At 31.3% G+C, this 21,771-nt stretch overlaps 1 protein-coding gene across 1 annotated transcript in view; it reads right to left on the minus strand.

The window, feature by feature from the left end:
* The window catches only part of mAChR-A (muscarinic Acetylcholine Receptor, A-type), a 443,302-nt gene extending 421,835 nt beyond the window's left edge, over nt 1-21,467 (minus strand). Inside the window, exon 1 of the mRNA XM_085809061.1 lies at nt 21,235-21,467. The gene's annotated coding sequence lies outside the window, so the exon portion shown is untranslated. The remainder of the gene's footprint in view (nt 1-21,234) is intronic.
* Nucleotides 21,468-21,771: the final 304 nt, after the last annotated feature.

Below are 21,771 nucleotides of genomic sequence, written 5' to 3' on the forward strand. Positions count from 1 at the left end.
CAACAATTTTATTCTAGTTTTTATAAATGGACGTTAGTTTGCAAAGAAATTGTCTGTGTAGAATTACCACTGTGGAAACGTCTTTGAGAAGCTTGCCTGATTGCAAGTATTGTTTAAAAAAGGAAACTAGGAGCTTCTGTTATTTCTAAAGCAGAAATTTTCAAAATTTGATTTGATAAATTAAAAATGCTTAGTTTATAAGGTATTTCTCCCGCCTTTCTTGGCATGCCTTAGTGGTGTGGTGGTCTGCACGCTGGGCGCGTATTCCAGAGATCCGCGGTTCGATTCTCTGCGAAGGCAGTTGCATATTTTTCATCTTGTCTGCTTCCAGAAAAATAAATAATGTCTTTACAAGTTTCATAAAATAAATTTTAAAAACTATGTATAGTGATATACATTCTGAATTTGTATACATATTTTAATTTTAAAAAACAAACTATGATTATTCATAGCTTTCATTCACAAGATTAGAACATGCAATCATGTAAGCTAAATGTTCCTTTAAATAATCATAATAGTCGAAAATTAATTTATTAAAAATATTTCTTGAAAAATTTTATAATCATGAAAATTTGAATGTGTTAAAACAGCTGATCATATATATATGTCTCAGTAAATCTGTATTATAATCTGCTAGATTTAACTTCCTAAAATGCTACTTATAAATGAATATTTTAATACAATTTGTGAATTGATGTTACTCGTAGTTTGTCTACTTGAGCTTAATAAGCATAAAAATTTGTTATTCAAAAAATATGTATTGAAATAAGAAAAAAATGTAAATTTAATTTCTCTTACATGAAAATTATTCAGCTTTATTCGCAATGTATGAGATTCAGAAAATAAGTAACCATAAAATACTATCAAGCTATTGTTTTTAACTTCATATATTGCACAAAATGTTGAGAAAGAAATGTTTATATTTCTTATTACAAAATTATGAAGAGCTTAAAATTAATTAACCTATTACTCCAAATTAAGAATAAAGCTTAAAATCTTCAGTTAGCTTATAACGCTTTTTACTTTTGCGAAGTTTTATGCGTACAAATTTCTATACATTAATCATTACAGGTGAATAAATGTTTACATATATTTTTAGACTATAAATTATTTTTATATATGCTAATTCTAATTCCAAGTCTCATATGCAAAGAATAAAGTAAATTTTAAAGTTAAATAATATGGATTAGCTCACATGCGTAAGATAAAAATTCATTTTTCATAATTCTGCCGAAAATTCTTATGTATTTTTTTTATTGATTAAAACTAAGTAGAAATCATTAACATACCTGCAGAATTATAATAATTTCCATGAACAAAGTAATTTAAGTATAAATGAAAACAAGCAATGCATGAAAAACTTTTTATTAAAAAATATATGTACATACATATATAAATGGACAATATGACACTAAAAATATGGCAATAAAATGACATGACAAAAATGACATTAAAAATCTAAAAATTAAAACAAAAAATCTATTAAAAAGTACTATTAGTTGAAAACGATACGACTTCACCAGAGAATTCCAGTAAAGCATACGATTTTTATTTCTTGCTGACATGCTGCAATCCTACCAAATAATTTGCTCACTTATGTTATAAAAAATTAAAACTACAGTATGGACTTTTTTTTACCTCTGTTTTCCTTATTTGAATTAAAAATGCATGCAAAACTGAATTTAAATAATTAAAATCGATAGTGTTGTGCAAATTGTACAAAATTAAAAATAATTTTAAGAAATGTTTACAAAAAGTACCATCCATGTATATAGCTTTTATCGTGTTAGCAGTATGCTATAAATAAAACTACGTTACAGCGTTACACTGCAAAGCAAATTCATAGATACAAATTAAAACTACTTTTGATTACATCCTTCAATTTTTTACACATAAATCTAACTATGAGACTATAATTTATAATGCTTAAGATATTTCTATTAAGAAATAACTGTATATATGTTTTAAAAGCGAACTTACCTTTGGCAAAGGAGGTGCAACCATTGTTACGACTGTCCTCGCTTGAAATGGCGAGCTTCAGCAAACTTGCTTGGGCACTTTGTCTCGACAGGGGGTGATTCTGTCTCTCAGCTCACTCCCTTCTCCATTGTCATGATTGTAGGTGGCGGAACATAATCTGTTACCAAGGCAGTAAACCTGCGTTGTTTAACGCGAAACGGAACAAAAACTGCTGTCACCCTGCATATCCCACTCTGAGGGATTAAGAGTGAAACGCCGAGAAAACCCAATTAGGAAAATAACATATATTTCCAATATAGAAGTGAAATAAACGTAATTAAAAAGGAAATATTTCAGCCTAATATAAGTGTATAATGAAGAATGAAACTCAAATGATCTATACAAAATGAATCGAAGTCGAGTAAGAGTTCAGTAAATGAAGAAAGGGAGGGTTTTATTAGGAAAACATAGCTTGGTCAAACTTACGGAAATCAAATATAAAATGTAGTTTAAAACTCATTTAAAGGAATTTAAGAAAGAAACGGAAGGGTATCAACATATTTCAAGAGAACAGTTTATTTGCATAAGTTAGAAATTACTGAAGTCAGTTTCCTTCTATATGAAAGCGAATTTCTATTCTTCTCACTTTCTTTGACACCTTCATTCTATACGAAAGCGAATTTGGGGTTCTCAAGCAGAAGCAATGAAGAGAATTGCTATACTTTACAGATTAAGGGCCCACCAGTTGCCGAGCGGTAAAGTCGCTGAACATTGGTAGTTCGATCCGAGGTTCGAATCCCGCGAACGGGCTGGCTGCATGAGCGTTTTCGTGGTTTTCCCCATGTGTAACGTGTATACGAGCCAGTTTCCCTTAGAAAGTTCTCCCCGAAGGTATTCCTCCTCTTAGGCAGATAGCCCTAGTGTGCTTTGCCATAATTAAATAAACCAAACCAAAACCAATTGCAGATTAAGTTCTCTGAAATAGCACAGCCTGTGTATTATCAGAAATTAATAATGATCAAATAATCAAATACTTTAAGTATTTTGTTATAATTAAAAATATACAGCCGGTAATATGAGTAAAATTATTCAATAGAAATTATTTTTGAAGATTTTAGAATATGTTTATAGCATCGCAATTTAAATAAGCAACTTGAGACCTTAGCCTGTTTAAGGTGATAAATAGTTAATGTGTTTCCAAACAGTGCACGATATTAGATCAGTCATGTAGTGCAAAAAAGTTGTTTTTGTAAAGGTGAAGCTTTAGAGACATGCCTGCCTTTCCTCCTTTGAAAACTTTCAAGTTAAAAAATTTCTTCAAAATTTGCCTTTACTTGCAGTATCTTGGTAATTCTGTATAAAAAGTGAGTACATATGATTTATCTTCCTCATATAGCAGGTGAAGCGAAGCCTGGAAATAAATGACTGGAAAGTTTCAGTTAAAATCGATTACATATGGCTTACTAAAAGAGAGAAAACATTTCGAAATTTTCATGGCCTAGGTTCTCTTTCTTATTTTCAATTTATTTAACTTAAGCTGGATTTCCTTGACTGCCAATAAAATGTTTTAAATTACTTCAGTTACGTATTTCTATACGAAAGGTATTATATTCACCACAGATGGAGAAAGTTTATTATCCATGGTAGTTAGAAAAGATAAAATAATATATTCGTTTTGTATTGAATGAGATTGGAAATTCGGTAAGTTTTCAATTCGGCTATATTCAATATAATTGCCATTTTACTGTTTGGTCTACTCCACGAGTGAGTTAATAACAATTTTCAAAGATGTCTGGATACCTTGAATTTTCATGCTACGTTAAAACACAAATATTAAAAGTTAGAAGAAATCCCTTCAAATTTCTATTCATATCGGTTTCTTTAAAATTATTCATCTAATTAAACTTAAAATAATTAACTAAAATTTTCAGGCTTTAACCACATAGAAAAAAAGCCGTTGATGATCTCAGAAGTTTATAAAGATTGGGAAAATGCACAGATGCTAAAATTTATTATAAGAGTTACTCATTAAATTTGTTTCCTCTCAAAAAGATGAGATTGAAACTACCCGATTGAACAACTGATTGCGATTACTCGGTATGTTGCAATTACTTGTGATTATTTACTATGTTTTACAAAGAGCGAAATGTTTATTGAAGTTTCCAAATGCCATAATTCCTACTTCCTTTCAATGAATTTGATTTGAAAATGTATTATCCAGACATATTACTGCAAGCTATAAATACCTTACTGATCACATGAACACTGATACCCATAATAATGGCACTCTATCGCAGTAAAGGATCACACTTCAAAATCCAGCAAACATGTACACAAGTTTACTGGTATTATGATAATGTGAAATGGGAAACGTGGATATTTCATAACCTGTTGCAAATTCTACATATTTCAATTGCACGTTTCCCATTTCGTTTCGGGAAACTAGATTTAGACCAGCTCACGAAGTAGAATAAACGTGAAAATTCTAAAGCATATTTGACTTTAGCTGATTCTCGGATGTATATTCCTATGAAATATTCCAAATGATTAACCCAAAGTTACTGCATTTACATTTTGTGCTTTCTCGTTTTTAAGAGGAATGTTTGAGTACTATATATATTTTGATATTAGTAAATGTTTGATGTTAGTTTCTGGTATCGCAGCTTCACGATCATATTCAACAACGATCAGTCATAAGCCAAATCATTGTTCAGAAAGATCAGTTGTAATGTGGGCATTTGTACAACTGTACCTTCCATTTGCAAAGTAAGCGCCATCTTGGCTAATGATATAAACTCGGGGAAATAACTGTTAATAACTGAAAAGGAATTGTCAGCTACTCATAATAAAACAATGAAAAATGAATGTGATTAAAATTATATATGAAATTAATCTTAGAGTACTTGTAACTATTGACGTTATATTTGCAAAATACCTTTACATTCATTTTACTAAATTTTTCATATAAACGTATTTTTTAATATCCGTTTTATGTTTCAAAAGCATCAATTTCATCAGTGCTATTCAGGTGCTTAGTAAATTAAATGTTTGAGTCGATGATTTCCAGTGACTTTCATTATGTGCATCGGTGAACAGAGAATAGCACAATTACTGTTCTTGCTGATTGTCAGTGTGAGAAATAGTTATCTCTTACAGTTTTTTACTGTAATCTAAATCGTTTTACATTTTCCTACTTCTGCACTTCCTCATATCTTGGTTATAATCTTATTTTTTCTAAAAGGCAATGATGAAATAAATTATTCTAAATATTTTATATCGATTGTAATTGATAGTGAAAGTTACGTGAGAGAGTCTGCTTGCTTTTATATCAAAAAGCCGTGGATACGTTTCTTTGAACCTACAAAATATTTAAAATTGTTTAAACTATTCATTTTTTGAGTCAAATCGTAAATATTCTTTTGGGAAAAGATGTATTTCTAGTTATTTCTTGGAAAGAATGGTAGTTTTGTATCTGAATACTTCTATATCTTGATACCCTACGTTTAGAGAAGAGGTTTAACGTTAGAACTTTTAAGATTTCTTTCTCTCCTATGATGCGAAGAAAGTAAAATGTTCAGGGGAACCGTGAAAGCTGTTATTCTTCGATCAAAAGAACACTTATAAAAAGTTTTGCATGAAAATACGAAAATAATGATAGTTTTATGCAGTTTTCTTTATTATTGATCTGTTCAACGATTTTCGAGTGATAAATTGTGCAAGTGCAGAAAAGAAAGAGCTCTTTCACAGTTTGCTTTTCTTATAACTTCCTCCTATTTTTTGAATTCATTACCTTTCACCTTGAACATTGGAAATAAATGCATGTTTTCGGTAAATACTACTATGGAAATCCTGTTAGCTCTATAACGTTTTAAGAGATTCCGGTATGCATTTAATCAGAAAGAAGCTCATTGTCTGACTGATTTTACGCGATTGCGCGAAAAGTTAAAAAAGTAATTATTAAAAACAAACGATGTAAAATTCGCTACACGAAACTAAACACTGAAACCATGAAGCTGAAATTATACGTTCTGTTGCATGTTACAGGTAATTATTCCCTTGCAAATTTTCCACAAATCTAATTTCCATAGCAATTGCTTTTTCAATATGACCGAAACCATTTTTAATGCCGTATATTTTATATACATATATTGATGATTCTCTACTACCAGGATGGGGTCCCCTAAACCCCAGTCCCCTTTTAATAGGGGGAATATATAAGGTATTTCTTATTAGTAGGCCTTCGTGGTGTAATGGTCAGCAAGCTCGGCGTGTAATCAAGAGGTCCGAGGTTCGAGTATCGGCGAGGACATGATTTGTCAAGTTAATAGTTAGATAATAATTGACCTTAACTAGAAAATTCTTCACCAAGAGCAAAAGCGTGTAAGTAATTAGTGCATTCTGCCTTTCATTCTTTCGGTGCGTAAGCAGACAAGATGAAAAATTAGCAACCTCCTTCGCCTGGAATCGTACCACCTCTGGAATACCGGCCCAGCGTGCTACCTTTACACCACGAAGGCACGCTAGGGAAGTGGGAGAAATACCTTATATACTCCACTTTTTAAAGGGCGATTAGGGTTTTATGGGACCTAGTCGCCAAATCCTGGGTGCGGAGAATCATCATCCACAACCCTTTTAGTTCGGGCGCCACTTGTAGAGTCATTAGCATTTTTTGGAAGCAGGCAAGAAGAAAAATTAGCAACTGCCTTCGCCGGGAATCGAACCATGGACCTCTGGAATACCGGCCCAGCGTGCTATCGTTACACCACGAAGGCACGCTAGGGAAGTGGAAGAAATACCTTATAGCGTTAGTGATTAGAATGTCCAGCTAGCAATTAGAAAACACTTAGCTCGAATTCCAGTGCGGGCATAGTTACCTTTTCATGTTTCCTGCTTCATAAAATATAATAGACTCTAAAAATGTTGAAGTTAGTTTTTAATTCCGAATCACAGCATCCAAATCATAACTTTATCGTTTTGTTTCTAAACGGTGGCCCATCGGGTATGCCTAATTTAGTTTTAAAATGAAACTCATCTCGGCTGTGCTGACATACCACGACCCAATTGATCAAATGTTTGGAATGCTTTCCCCAAGTCTGTTGGCTTCATTACAGCAATAACGAATTTAATTTATGTTTCCAATTCAGGAATTATTTGTGGTTTTATAGCATAGATCTTGGACTTTACAAATCCCAACAGGAACAAATTGCATAGCGTCAAGTCGCAAGATTTGGGCGGCTAAAGACTACACACTCAACCCGTAATCTGCTCCAAACAGTGGCTCTCTGTTGGTGCTTCGTTTTTTCATGTATAAGGGCGGAGGTAAATATTTATAATGAGATTTCGTTACAAAATCTTTCTGCTAATATCAAGGCGTTGAAAAGAATGACGTGTGTGTTTCTGGATTTTTATCGATATTCTCACTAACGGCTGCACTATTTTCGGCCGACAGCACATACCAGAACGCAGTACAGTTTGTGTTATCGATAACTGAACCAGATTCCCCAAATTTTTAAATTAATCTTAGAACGGTGGATACATTAAGTGAAACATGAATACCAAGAATTGCACAAATTTTTCAAAACGTCTCCTTAAAACATTCTTCAGATTTGCAATATGTTTTAGTTATAACAATAAGTTGTGGGCAAGAGTTTTGAAGATAAAGAGTGAATTGATGGCATAATAACTGGAAGTTATATTCGTATATCCATACTTTCTTTTACCATGGTAACACATGCCTTTTTATATTAGTTTATTGTCGGCCCTTCTTTAGAAGATATGCAAGCTTAAATTTTAACTTATTTTTTAAAACAATAGACTTGGAAAAATTATTTAATGCGAAAACAGAAAGCTTTAAAATTGTTAAATTTAGTTTGCTAAATATTTCAATATTCTGACAATTTAACATTTAATATGAAAACCGTCTACTTTTCTGACAGTTTTTATATGTTTGCTTGCTCATGTAATTAAGAATTTGCAAAGTAAAGAATTTGCAAAGTAAAGGACGTACTGTAATCTCGAAAAATTTCGAGTATCATATTTCAAAATAATTTCATTTTCCATTTTGGACGCTCCAAAAGGACGATTTGTATACGTGACGTCTTACGGACAGAACATTGGACTTTTTTCAAAAGGGATTTTAAAATGGATTTAAAGTGGAATTAAATGGACTTTTTCCCGACGTCTGTACATACGTATGCATGTATGTATGTATATTGCTTAACCCAAAAACGATTAGCCGTAGAACGTTGAAATTGTCTGTATTGGACTGCTATAACATCTAGTTGAGCACTATATAAGGTAAAAAGAAAATTCTTAATGCTTCCGCTTAGTTTTTTTAGTTTGTTCTCCTTTCTTTAATTATATGTATATATATATATATATATATATATACCCACCCCTTACCCTGTTTAAAAGTCCTTGCGCAGCCTTTATTTTCTCAATATTTAATCGTAGTCACATACTTCCAATTATAGAAGTGTTTTAAATAACGAAAATATTTATGTTTCGGCAATGTCAAATTAAAATAAATTCATTTTTGAAAATACGAAATCTAACTATGCGGTCTCCCATTTCCTGTACTCATTTATGGGAAAGTTTTATACTCGCTATAAAAAAATAGAATTAGAGGAAGTTTGACACCCGTTCGACAAAAATTAACCGGGATATTTAATTTCAAAATTTGGAAGTTTTCTGTCATTTTCAACTTGCCTTGTGATATGGTTAATTAAAACAGAATAATTCGAGGAAATAAGGTTAAATGAAGTGCAACAAAAATGCGCATAATTTAATAGGGCGTATAAGGAAGTCATGTGGTGTACACATCATACTTTGTTTAATATTTATATCATGCCACCATATTCAAATAAAGTCTTAGATAGAATTCACTCGTTTGGTTATTCTCCTTTGCCTCAGTTTTCTTTAGCGACTAATCACATATTTTCGACTGGATCTACATCTGGACTATTTTGTTGTGCTCTAAACATTCCTAGGACACAATGCTAATTATTGATTAAGTCATGGATCTTTATATTTGAAGTAATAAATAATTTGAACTATTATATTAGTGTTCATCCTACCAAATTTATTAAGGTTATTCCTTTTGTTAAATTTTAAGTATCGATTAGTTTTTATTCAGAGTAGTAGTCTAACCTAATTCATTCTAATCTCACATTATTTTATTTAGTGTAGCTGAATATGTTAGTCTTATATATTTATAAACATCTATATCTCCGTACAAGGTAAAATACTCCTCGAGAGCATTTAATAATATTCTGAACTTTTAAAAACGAAGAGAATGAAAACCTGAAGCAATTTACGTGTCTAATGAGTGCGCTGAAAAGTTATGACTTCCTAGTACTTTTATGATACCCATTTGTAAAAACTACTTATATATTTGAAATACCGTTTTAGAGGCTAAGAAGTCTAGTTTCGTAAATAGAAAAATACCTGTTACCGTGAGCGATATTTTCGTTCATAAATTTGTGTTTCACGATACTCATGTGTAAATACTACTTTCGTATATGAATCACCCGTGGTAAAGGCTACATACAGGTAAAGGTCTCGTTTCTTTAATACAAAGACACTTAAAGCCCTCTCCTCAGAGAATTTCCTTTCTATATTTGAATTGTACGTCTTTGTTACTGTTGATGAATTACTCTTATCGTTTAAATTCGACTAAAATGGGACAGTTGCCAAACGGTTTTTTTTTTTTGCTTCTAAAATTTATAAGAGCAAAGGAATTCATAATTCAAAATCTAATTTTGTACCTGACAGAAATGAAATAAGCTAGAGAAGTGTTTCATAGTACTCATCACCCCCTCCGATTAAGCCTGCTAATTATATTAAGCTGAAAAAAAAACACTGTTTTCAACGCATGTAATTCTTGAGGGTTTTTTTTTTTTTTTTTGTAAGTTTCTTTTTTAAATCTACAATAAATTAAATGCAGTTAGTCTAGATCCGAATAAATATATATGATGTTGTTCAATTTCTTTCAATGAATCGCTGCAGAATCCCTTATCAAATGCTTATAAAATGCTCAAATCAAATAGTGAATTAGAAACTCATTTTAAAATGACTAAATTTTTAAAAAAAAACAAATTTATTTTAAACTCAGTTAGTAAGGAGATTTTAAAGTTTGTTTTGCTTTTGTTTGTTGATATGTAACTGAAAAATAATTGTTTTTAAAATCAATCGTTAATTGAAACGTAATTTCAGACTAATAGGATTAAAAACAATGCTAAAAGGTTGGAGCATTTTAAGTTTTTATTGAGAAAAGAGTGCAGAAATATAACCTAAGTCGTATTGCACGTATTATTTAACTTATTTCAAATTTGACGTATATCTCCGCTACATATGCTGCATAATAATGCTTGTTTTAAACTACAAAATCATGTTATCTAGTAAAATCATGTTATCTAGTTTTCTCTAAACATGTAATGCACTTTTTCTCAAAATGTTAAAAAATGTCATGCTAGAATACGGATTGTTGTAACCTGAAATAGTAATTCTTATCTCATACTTAGTGGCCAATGCATTAAAGCTACTGCATAAAAATCAGCACACTTTATGGTTCGAAGACTTAAGTACTCTTTCATCAGATAATTTTAGAATCAGAAATAATTGGATTGGATTATTTAATTACAATAAAAATGGTTAAGGCTCTTTTCCTTTGGAAAGGGAGGATTTAATAGAGAATTTTCTGAGAGAAACTGGCTCATATTTGCATTTTACAGCAGTAAACCCTTAAGCAGCAGCTCATTCAACCTTAAGGAACTATACCCTTGGTGAAGTGTTTAGTGTTTCTAAACTGCAGCCACTTGGACACTAATTGGGATCAAAATAATTCGTAACGGAAAGGTTTGATTCATTCAAATAAGTGAGAAGTGTTGAATGAAAGTTAAGTAAGAGAGAAAGCCAACTTTGAAAGTATGTTGACGTAAGCTAAGAGAGATACTTAATGTTAACTAGACCGTGATTATGTTTAATGAAGGGATGCTTAATGAAGGAAGTTTGTTACTCAACATAGTTCAAAAGCTTAATAATGCAAAGACTGATTTATCCTGAAACTTAATGGTGAGAAATACTTAATTAAATAAAGTGCAGAAGGACGAGAGTTTCAGTTTGTACTGTTGCAAAATAGTAAGAACTGAACTGGACTTCAGACAGAGGTGTTTCATTTCCTGTATAATATATCTTTCTGAAATGAAGTTAGTTTTCTTTCTAGTAGAGGCAGGGTGTGAAAAGAAAATCTGCAATCTCTATAGTTAAAGAAATGTTTTTCTAAATGGATATACTATGCAAACTAATATAAAATTGACCGAAAGATTTAATTAATCCTTCGCGATCAATAAAATGAATTACCTAATTCTTTCATTATTATTACTATTTTACGTGTTACGGCCTCAGGCACTACACGGAGGAGAGTGATGGATTCATGGATGGCTTTTTAAGGAAAACTGGCTCATATTAGCGCGTTACTCATGGAGAAAGCCACGCAAGCACCCATGCAGCCAGCCCGTTCGCGGGATTCGATCCTCGGACCGAACTACCAGTGTTCAGGGACTTTACCGCTCGGCCGCTGGTGGGCCTATCTAATTGTATCTGAAAGAGGTTTTTACAGCATACGATCTCAAGTGAACAATGTTTATCTACATCGGTTTTTCTCGATGCTAATATTCTGGTTCCTTGTAATGTTACTTTTTCCTAGTTTGACATTAAAATTAATTAATACTTATATTCCTTTATAATTTATTAAATATTAACTTCCAAAGTTAAAATTTGCTTTTTAAACATTTACGTTTAGTTGAATTAGTAAGCACCTGTTTCAAACTTCTTTTAGTTTGAAGACATTTTGAGAAGACGGCAGTTTTGAGATAACATGATTAATATTAATTAATAAAATAACGAAAAGACCAAGTTAATGAAAATTTCTTATTTTAAATGCAAATATTAATATATATTTGGTTTAGAAAATTAATTAATTGCATCATCCATTGCTGTTCGAAACTTTTATTAATATGTTTGTTTCCATACACAACAGAAAAGGCGTTGCAATTCTTTCATTCTCCCCCCCCCCAGCAAAATTAATTGTAATGTACACATTTAAGTGATTTACTTTGTTCACAGAAAACTTTTCACTCTGTTTGTCACACAGACTATTGCAGATCAGTGATGTTCAATGTCAGAATCAAAACTTGAAAATAATTTTGGAACTTCATGTGGAAATGCAAATTTGAACATCATAAATTAATAATATTTTGTTTTTATATTAACTTAATAATATTTTGCATATATTACTACTGCTTACCTACAATAATATAAACTGCATTTGCTTTTATGAATAAAATTACAATGAAACTACGATTTCGTTTTCATTTTCCATATAAAGAACACACAGTATTGAAATATGTTCATTGCTTTCTTGGCATTTACTTTTCTCAAGATAGTTGGAGTTTTCACACTTCACAAAATAAATAAATAAGTGAATAAAAAATACCAGTTATAGCAATAAAATATATTTTATTCCACGAGTTCTCAAAATCGAGAAAATTAGAAAACAGATGCTCTAAATCTAGATTCTTCTACTAGACAGAAGTCAGTTTAACTCCCTTTGCGTCTAAACGTTTATAAACGTTTGAATACAGACATTTTGCTTCTATAATTAGAATATTTTGCAAATCTAAAGTTTAGGAAAAATTGAGAAATTGCAAAACTTTCGGGCTACAGATATTGCTTCAATTCATTGCTACTATTTGTGAACATGTTGCTGCTGTTTGCATTTGATAGTAGGTTCTTCATGTTTCATTTACGTTTTTTCTTAATACTAGAACCTTTATTGATTTCTTAACGTAAGTATAAATAAAACAATGATGCACAAGTGAACACCAAAAATGCTCAGAAAACAGGAAATGAAGGCTGTTTATAAATAACAGTTATATTAATTTAAATTTGTAAATAATCATTTTATATTTATGAAAATTTATTCCCTTTTTTCCTTCCTCACATTGCATTTCATTTCTTAGCAACGGTATGCAGCCCAAAATATTATTAATACTATCAGCCTTGTTTCTGGCATAGCGCATAAAGAAGAATAAATATCTACAAGATAGTAAATCTAAATCCAATACAATATTTATAAGGTTCTGGATAAGAGATAAGTAATTCACATCTCCCTAGGCTATTCAGTACGGATGTGTTTATTGCTCCAATTCTTTATGGACAAACTGATATAAGATTATAACATGATTGCTGAAAATGTTATTGTTAGCACAATATGAAAATATTTTACTAAACATTAAAAGATAAATGGTCCATTTAGTTTAAGTGTTTCGAAATACTTCCACAAATGACAGATAGTGTAATTCATTGCAATTAGTAACCTATAAGCTTAAAGACAATGAAAGTGATATCTTGATCTCTATTTGAAGATGATAAATGCTACGCAAGATCAGGCTGTAACTGCACACTTTTATTTTGCAAAACGAAATAAATAATTTAGTACATAAATAATAACATTTGCCTTCACACTTCTTTCTTAATATTACCGTACATACTACGTAAATATTTACATCTTACACCTATATCAAACAAAACGTAAGTGCAAATTCCGCATATATATATATATATATATATACTGCCGCTATTCAATGTGTTTGTCATTTTGAATCATCTTCTTTCATACAAATGCACAGTGTTTGCCAAAGTTATCTCAGACTTAGCTTCATATGCCTGAAATAATAACAAAGAGGGTAATACTTGAGTGAACATTTAGTAACTGGCTCAAGAGGTTGATGAACACTTAATCTAGTGGACCAGCTAGCTGTTCTGTCGACGGCGAAAGGAAAAGAAAGAAAGTAACATTTCAATCGTTTTCACCAATAATACATAAAATAAAAACAATTTGGAATAAGATACAAAATACTAATTAAATTGCAAAAATTTGATTGTATTTCCTTCCACAAAAATTATTTCTACAACTAAAAAGTGCTATAATTTTAAAACGTAGCTTACGTCGCCTTATTTATCCGTTTTAACAAACGAATAATTATCCACGTTCTACATGCATTAGCCGTTCAGTATGTAATGAATTCTGGTATTCAGACAGAGGGTAATAAAGAAAAGAACTATCAAACGGTATGATGAGGTCTATAAATAACTTGGTGAGTTCTTAATTCTCCCAGAAACCCCTTTGCAACGAGATCTTTGATTAATTTAAGACTCAAGGAGAGAGGAAGTAGAAAATTTCATCATAATTAAAATAATTTAATGAATGATAATCACTAGAGAAAGCACGCATTATGCACTTCACTTTGCACGAAGGGATCGAAGCAAAGAGCCGAAGAAAAGACTATAATTTGCATGTGTTTATAGGTTACTTGTGAGTAAAGTTATTGAGGATAGGATATGAAGGAATTTCATTTTACTTAACTTCATAAAGTATGTCAAAAATGCTTACTTATAATACTGAGAAACCTTGATGCGCTTCAGCTACATTACCCTTGACTCAATTAATAGCATTCTGGCTTGAGAAGGCTACGCGGATTGTTTCGGAAAAGGTACCTTGAATAGTTGGCAGAAGATCTATAGTTAAAGTTTCAGAAATGAATTAACTGAATAAGTTTTCAGACTACGATAAATTTAATCATATAAAAATGTTTATTAAATTTTATAAACTTTAATGCGTATTTTTCGTAACGTTGTTCTATGAGAAAAATGTTTCTTATAGTCTAGTTAGTCAAACCAAAATTATCCATTCTCAGACCTGATAGCTTACGAATTAAAATTTATATCTAATAATATATTATCTAATAATTGGAGTGTTTATTTTTCTCTACTCATGTGAACGTTTCGAATACGATCTTCAAAAATGCAATTTTTGCGTTAGAAGGAAATTAGAAGTTTTGGCTTCAAATCATCGTTATCTACCTGCTAAAATTCTAAATTTTACATTTAATTAAATTTAAGTGTATTGAACTTCTAAATCTTAGTTCTTTGTTTTCCGTGATATATATTTATGCTATATTGGTTTGACAATATTTTTTTTCAGGAGTTATCCTACATATCATGGAACGGAATTTTTTTTCTGAAAGTTTTCCTGTACATTAAGAAATTACTAATTGGAACTGCTTTCGCAGTAGGGCTGCATAAAATTTTGAACTTCGTGCAGTTTTACTAAAAACGTGCTCATAAACAAAAGTAACGTATATTCTGAAAGCCTATATTATTTGATTCATGTTAGATCGGAAGGCATGGAATATGCGATAAAATGTTCAAGAAGTAGTCTGTTTTATAAAATTTTACAAACCATATGGATTTCAAAGTAAGAAACACCTAATGTGCGACTTCATTATAATTTGTAACTTTTTCAATATTTGAATGAAATTTTCTTAAGCAGTTTAACTCAGCTTAACTAAACCGTCCATTACAGCTGTTTTAAGATACTGAACATACAATATTGATTGAAGTAGAAAATATGATAGAACGCAGAAGGTTAGTTCAAGAGTTACGCTAGCGTGACTGATATTTTCTGCTAATCATCTTGTGGGTGAAATCGCCATGTAAAGCATGCCACCGGAAATGTACGTTTATACCATTTCGGCCTCTGGATATCTCTGCAACCAAATAAGAAAATAAAGCAGAGAAAAAAGGGTGTGATGTTCCCAATGAAGGAAGTAATAATGTATTAAACGGCAATATCGCTGCTGTCACAAAACTACTTGAATATTCAGCAGGAATCCGAAAACAAAACTCTACCCAAAACAATCTGCTTTTATAAGGAAAGAGATCTAGTTAATCTACGAATGAAGAAGACGATTGTGAATCGAGTGCAGGTGACAAAAGCAACATGTTTCAATTATCAAGTATCATTTGAGTATGAAAATGCATCATAAATCCAAAGTTGACCGGTTATAGGAAGTACATAATGCTGACAGGAAGGGGAACTGCAGAAACCTCTGTATTACAGACTGATGAACAACACAGACATGTAGCCTAGATTGGATAAAGTCTGGATCTGTGTTTTTACCTATGCAAACTCCAAGCGATTTATTGTAATTTACAGGTCCAAGATGAGGACATAAGTAGGTACAAAAATCCTATGGAAGTTCTCCCTTTTAAAAAGGATTTGCGATAATGACGCAAAAGAAAATTTCTCCTTTGCAGAATAACAAGACATAAGAGGATAAATGCAGTTTTTTTCTGAGACTACATCTTAGGTCCTTTCGGAAGGCCAATGTTACGTTCCATCGAGTTTTTTTTTTCTCTCTCTGCAGCAAATGTTATATAATTAGTACTTATTCATGCAGCGCAAATGCATCTTAAACTAGAAACGTGTTTAACTGTGAAGTTTTATAGAGTGGTACCTTTCACCCTAGAGGATTTTTGAAATTTATTCAAAGGCATTGGTTACCATACCGCAACTGCACAAAAATTTTTGCGAGTAAAGCAAAACACGTTAGATCTGGTATGGGATCGAGTATGATGTTCTTCTACCGCATATAATTATATTTTTCACTGTTAATTCTACTGTACCACAAAATTGTTCTCCATAAAATACTTTTAGCTTTTGAGAAAACGTGATCTTAAATTTGTTTAAAAAGATTAATTAAGCTACTAGAAATAACATTTCTCTGAAATGGTTTCCTGATATACAACAAAAAAAGACAGTATTAACGTGCCTAATTGCATACAAACATTTTACACTATTCGAGTTACCTAAATGAATCCTGATATATCCTTTATATTATAGGTAGCTATGAATGAATTTACAAAACAGTTGATAAGAGAAGTGCAACCGAAATTTTAATATACATACATTTAATTCCCTTCCTCAGTTATTTGAGCGCATATCTTTTGATCAATTAATGAATTTTTCCTTACAGGCTTAACTTACCTTTGAGATAATTAGATCAACAGAATAACTACCAAAATAAATTGGAGATTAATTTAAAACTCTTCATTTATATAGAAATGAACACATTGTTTTCCTTGTTACACATTTTTCTTTATTCATATTCCTGCATTTTCTACAGAGGCCTTTTAGAATAAATTTATTCTTTCCCTGTACATTTTCCTTATACGAAGGTCCAAAGAAAGTTTTTAAAAACCCCTTTTTTCTTTTAGAAAAATGATCCTGCAATACAGGATTGATTTTCAGCTAGAGACGTGGACACGCTTCATCGTAAAGAAGTGATTGTTATACTCTCTAGCGTAAAATTAGGTAAGTTATCAAATCCAACTCGGAAGCGAAGCAAGGTTGATTAAACTGGCCAGTAAAAATATTGTATATTATCATTAATTATTACGAATTGGTATATAAGGACCTTAAGTTCAGTAAATGTGTCACCCAATGTAAATCGATTATAGAATGCACTATTTTAACACAAATATAAGTGCAGATGGATTTCTGTCAAGTATGAAGATATTTCTGTCATATATACGAAATGTTAAGCTTGCTCAAAATTAGCTAGATGCATTGAAGTATTAATTCACTTATTTCTCTCGTACACGTATTCTGAGGTAACGATCTCAGAATTCTGAGGTAACGACGTATTCTGAGGTGTTGAAAGTCATTCGTATACTCATACGTCTAAGGCTTAAAAATGGAGGGCTTATTAGGAGGCTACTAGTCTGTTTCAGGCAAAGAAGTGTATTGGAACCATATTTCATTTAGATGCAGATTGAACATAAAGCTTTCAGAATAACGCTCGAAAGCCTCCCCGGCATTAACACATCAAATATTTTCATCTCATATTACTAATCGGACGCTCAGTGCGCCAGCCAAAGCTTACGTATTCCATTAAATCAAGTGAAAGGCTTTACTATTCAAAGGTTTAATAATGCCCTGGCTTTGGCAGGCTTAAAGATTTGGAATCTTCTGAATGCTTTTCCGTATCCCAGAGAATCATTTAGCTCTGGACTTTCGTAATAGGCCTTTGCCATTCCACGGCCGCGCAAAAAGGGAGACACATGGATTAATACCATAAAATATAGTATTCGTGACAAAAATACATCGATACCGTGAATGTATCAAATCAGTGCGTCGTATGATCATTTTAGATTTCATTTATTATGGATAGTATTTGCGCTTTTGGATTATTTGGTAGATATCGATTCCTGATAATTAGATGAAGGCGTACTACTTTTGTAATTGACCATTTTCTTCACTCTCGCTTCATTGCGGGTTCAGATTTTGCTAATTTCTCTAATTTTCGATTAGAATGGCGCTAAAGTGGCTTTTGTTCGATTGAATGATTCTACATTAATCGATTCATTCTACATGAAGACAGACACATCGGTGAGTAGTTTTAGTTTGAACACTGCATACTTTGTACATCCGAAATAGAAAGTGAATACGAATTTTAGTTTGGAGACTGCATACTTTGCAGTTTTCCAATAAAACTAAAAAATATGATTTTCGTTTATAATTTATGTATTCGCCATAATTTTATTTACGGTAGCTGCTTATATGTGTGAATTATATTTGTATTCAAAATACCTTATACTTTTCTATATTTTATACCTTTCTATATTTTATACATATAAAAATTGACTTTCTGCTATTTATTCTGAAATATTTCCTAAAACGTCATTTATTCTTAACACGAAAGCTAAAAATTGCAGGTCTGAAAGTAATATTACAAACCTAGTTGTGCCTCGCATCTTGATAAGCATATTGACAAACAAATTGGAAGTTTATCGTGATTTATTACACCACTGTTGCGGAAAATGATATTTCTTCCTCCGAAATGAAGCTTTAGGCCTCCGAAATGAAGCTTTAGAAAATAAATAAAGGATTCTTCGATATCATATTCCATCAAACTTCGCATATGCTTATATTCAAACTTTTTCTGAGTTGAAAATTATCATTGAACATTATTTGTTTTATGGAAAACTAAACTCTACCTTTTAACACATATTCGAAATTTTTACAAATACGTCTCTTGCGCCAATATCATAAAGAATATGAAAATGTTCACCTACGAAACAAAATATACAATCAAATTTATATAAGAGTTCAAACTCAGTGGAGTTGAACGTGAGCAAAATATCTGCAGTTTAGGGCTAGTTATGAAGCCATGGAGAAAACTTTAATAAACCTTCCGTTTAATAAACCTTTCAGGTTTCGCTAAAACGGCTTTAAGCAGAAGCTAAGATACAATAAACTCTGAAATTAATAAAATATTTTTGTGTGTCATAAATCAAGCTTTCTTTAGTGGCAAAAAGTAATTACATCTCATATCATGAACTTAAGAGAAGTAGTTTCACAAATTTTTTTTTATAATATGCTTAATAATATTATAGACGTGCTGAAAGCGAAAGAGCACTGAAAGCGGTTTTCTGCAAAACTTATTTTGCCTCATTTTCATTTTTTTGGAGCAGAAAGTAAGTTGAACTGAACGAAACTCTCTTGCAAGAAAGAAATAACCTCCACATAGTTCCATTTGAATCATATCTGATACTTTAATTGTATGATTATCATTAAATAAAAGTGTTTTCCACTGTTAAGATTGAACTTATCAGACACTTCCGAAATTAATAGTTATTTGTAAAGGAAAATTCAGTTTGAGGTAAAATGACAATAAATATTTTTATGCTTTTTTGATAAACTATTAATTGAGATTATAAATTTTACCTCCTACTGTGAAAGCGATCATATGCCAAAATAATGCTTTTATTATTATTAAACGAAAGTACCTGGCTTTCATCAGAGGTTAGCCTTATAATTGGAGGGCGGTAAATTTCTTTTCTTATCACAGAAGTTATCATAACCTCCATTTTAACTTTAATCTAACGTGTCCCGTATGAATGCATACATATACTTTATTATGCAGTAATTTCTATAAATCTATGAATTTATATAACTCTGAAATCCAGAGTGAATAAATGTTACTGACAGTAACATTAAAAATAATGATGCGAATTTTTAAATATCGCGCCTCTTTTAGCAATAATCAGTGGTTAATGAAGGTAATATGGTATAATATAATATACAGCAAACCTAAAAGTGTGCATTTTCAGCCTGCTCAACTTAGTATAATTACTGAAATTAATATTTCGTTTTAATTAAGCCAAGTACCGCGTAAGATACGTATGTTTGACATATTACTTAAAATCAATACTGTAGTTAGGTGAAACATTAAAGCCCCTAAATATGTACACTGTAAAATATAGATAAATTAGAAAAAGTATATCAAAAAGTATATTTTAAAATATAAGCCATAAAACTGTGCTTTTATGCATTAAAATTACGCCTGATATCTACAAAATAGTTCTAGACTTACGTTTTAGTTTTCTCTTTTTTTAAACGTATAAATTTGACTCAAAGTAACTTCCGTTAAAGGAAGCGAAAACTGTTACTTCAGCTGTATAGCAAACAGGTTGTGTAGAAAATGCATGAAATGTATTCTTCTAAACTCTACAGATTTTGAGATAACTACTCTGAACAATATATATATAAAGATTTTATTTATGTAAGTGAAACTGGATGAAATATGCAAAGCAAATTCCTAATTTAATATTCCTTTTTCATACATGAACTAATCGAAGTAAAATTCATTGCTATCAAAGGCTTGCTTATTCTTTTCACTTTCTTACTTAACATATATTCCTCTGATATAAAACTGTCATTACTTAACGAATTCTTGCTTTTTTGTGCCATGAAATATTATATAAACTTTAAAAAATTCGAACTCGTAATATTTTAATTTACATTATTTAAGTTCATTGTCTCTTTTAAACGAACATTAGAGACAAAGTCGGTACTTTTCTGTTATGGTTAGAAAAATTATAACTCTTTCAGAAAAAGTTTTAATTTTTATTCATTCGCTTTTCAAAAATAATTTGCGCTTATTTTAATTACTATAGGTTTCTTCCATAGATTACAAATAAATCTGCTTATGATCTCAATTCACAAAAAGCCTGAATACGGAAAGCGAAAACGCTAATTCCAAAGTATAATGTTACGTATACTTTAGAGATTTATTCAAGCCTGCTTAATAATATAATTTCTTTTTTCTCATTACAAAAGCAGGTATTAGAATAATATACTCTAAGATCCTATTTTGAAATCACTGTGATTATTTTGAAGACCCCTAAACTTTAAAAAATATCTTTGGAGTAAATATTCAACAGTAAATTTATTAAGAAAATTGTTGGACACAAAATTCTATAATAAAATATCTCAATTTACGATAAAAACCACGAAACTTAAACTCGGATTTTTTTCTAGCATGCTAAAATTCATAAATTTACATTTAACAATCATTAAAAAAATACCTGCTGTCAATACTTCTGATCCACCGAAGAAATGATAAAGACTTTTCTTTCCAAAAGTACTCGAGCGCAGTTCTTCGGAGCTGAACGATACTTGCGAGCGGGCCGGACCCTTTACTATCAGGGACTTTGATTCCCTACAGAAAACAGCGATTGGCGTGCTGGAGAAAAAGCATGAGATGCTGGAGCACCAGGAACGGAATAAATGACAACTTCGTGCACCAACGGCTGATCAGCATCTCACAATCCCTGCTCTTGAGCTTCAACTGGGGCATTTTCGTGATGCGAGCGCCTTCTACCGTGCGCAACATTCCTGTAAGTAGCCGCAGGCCCGGAATCAGAAAATCATTGCGAAAAATGAAATATTTAAGGCTGGTTAATTTTCGTGAATGAATGTCTTCATGCATCAAAACATATCGGACATTACTACTGCAAGAAAAATGACTTGCTGCCCTTTTCATTTTTTTATTTGGGTGTTACAGATTTGTTTCCATTTTAAAATTACCTTTTTAAAAATTTTATCTTGAAACGAAGAGTTTT

This window comes from Stegodyphus dumicola, chromosome X2, assembly GCF_044657685.1.
Source record: "Stegodyphus dumicola isolate Sdum_Otavi_A_Nest chromosome X2, ASM4465768v1".
Lineage (NCBI taxonomy): Eukaryota > Metazoa > Arthropoda > Arachnida > Araneae > Eresidae > Stegodyphus > Stegodyphus dumicola.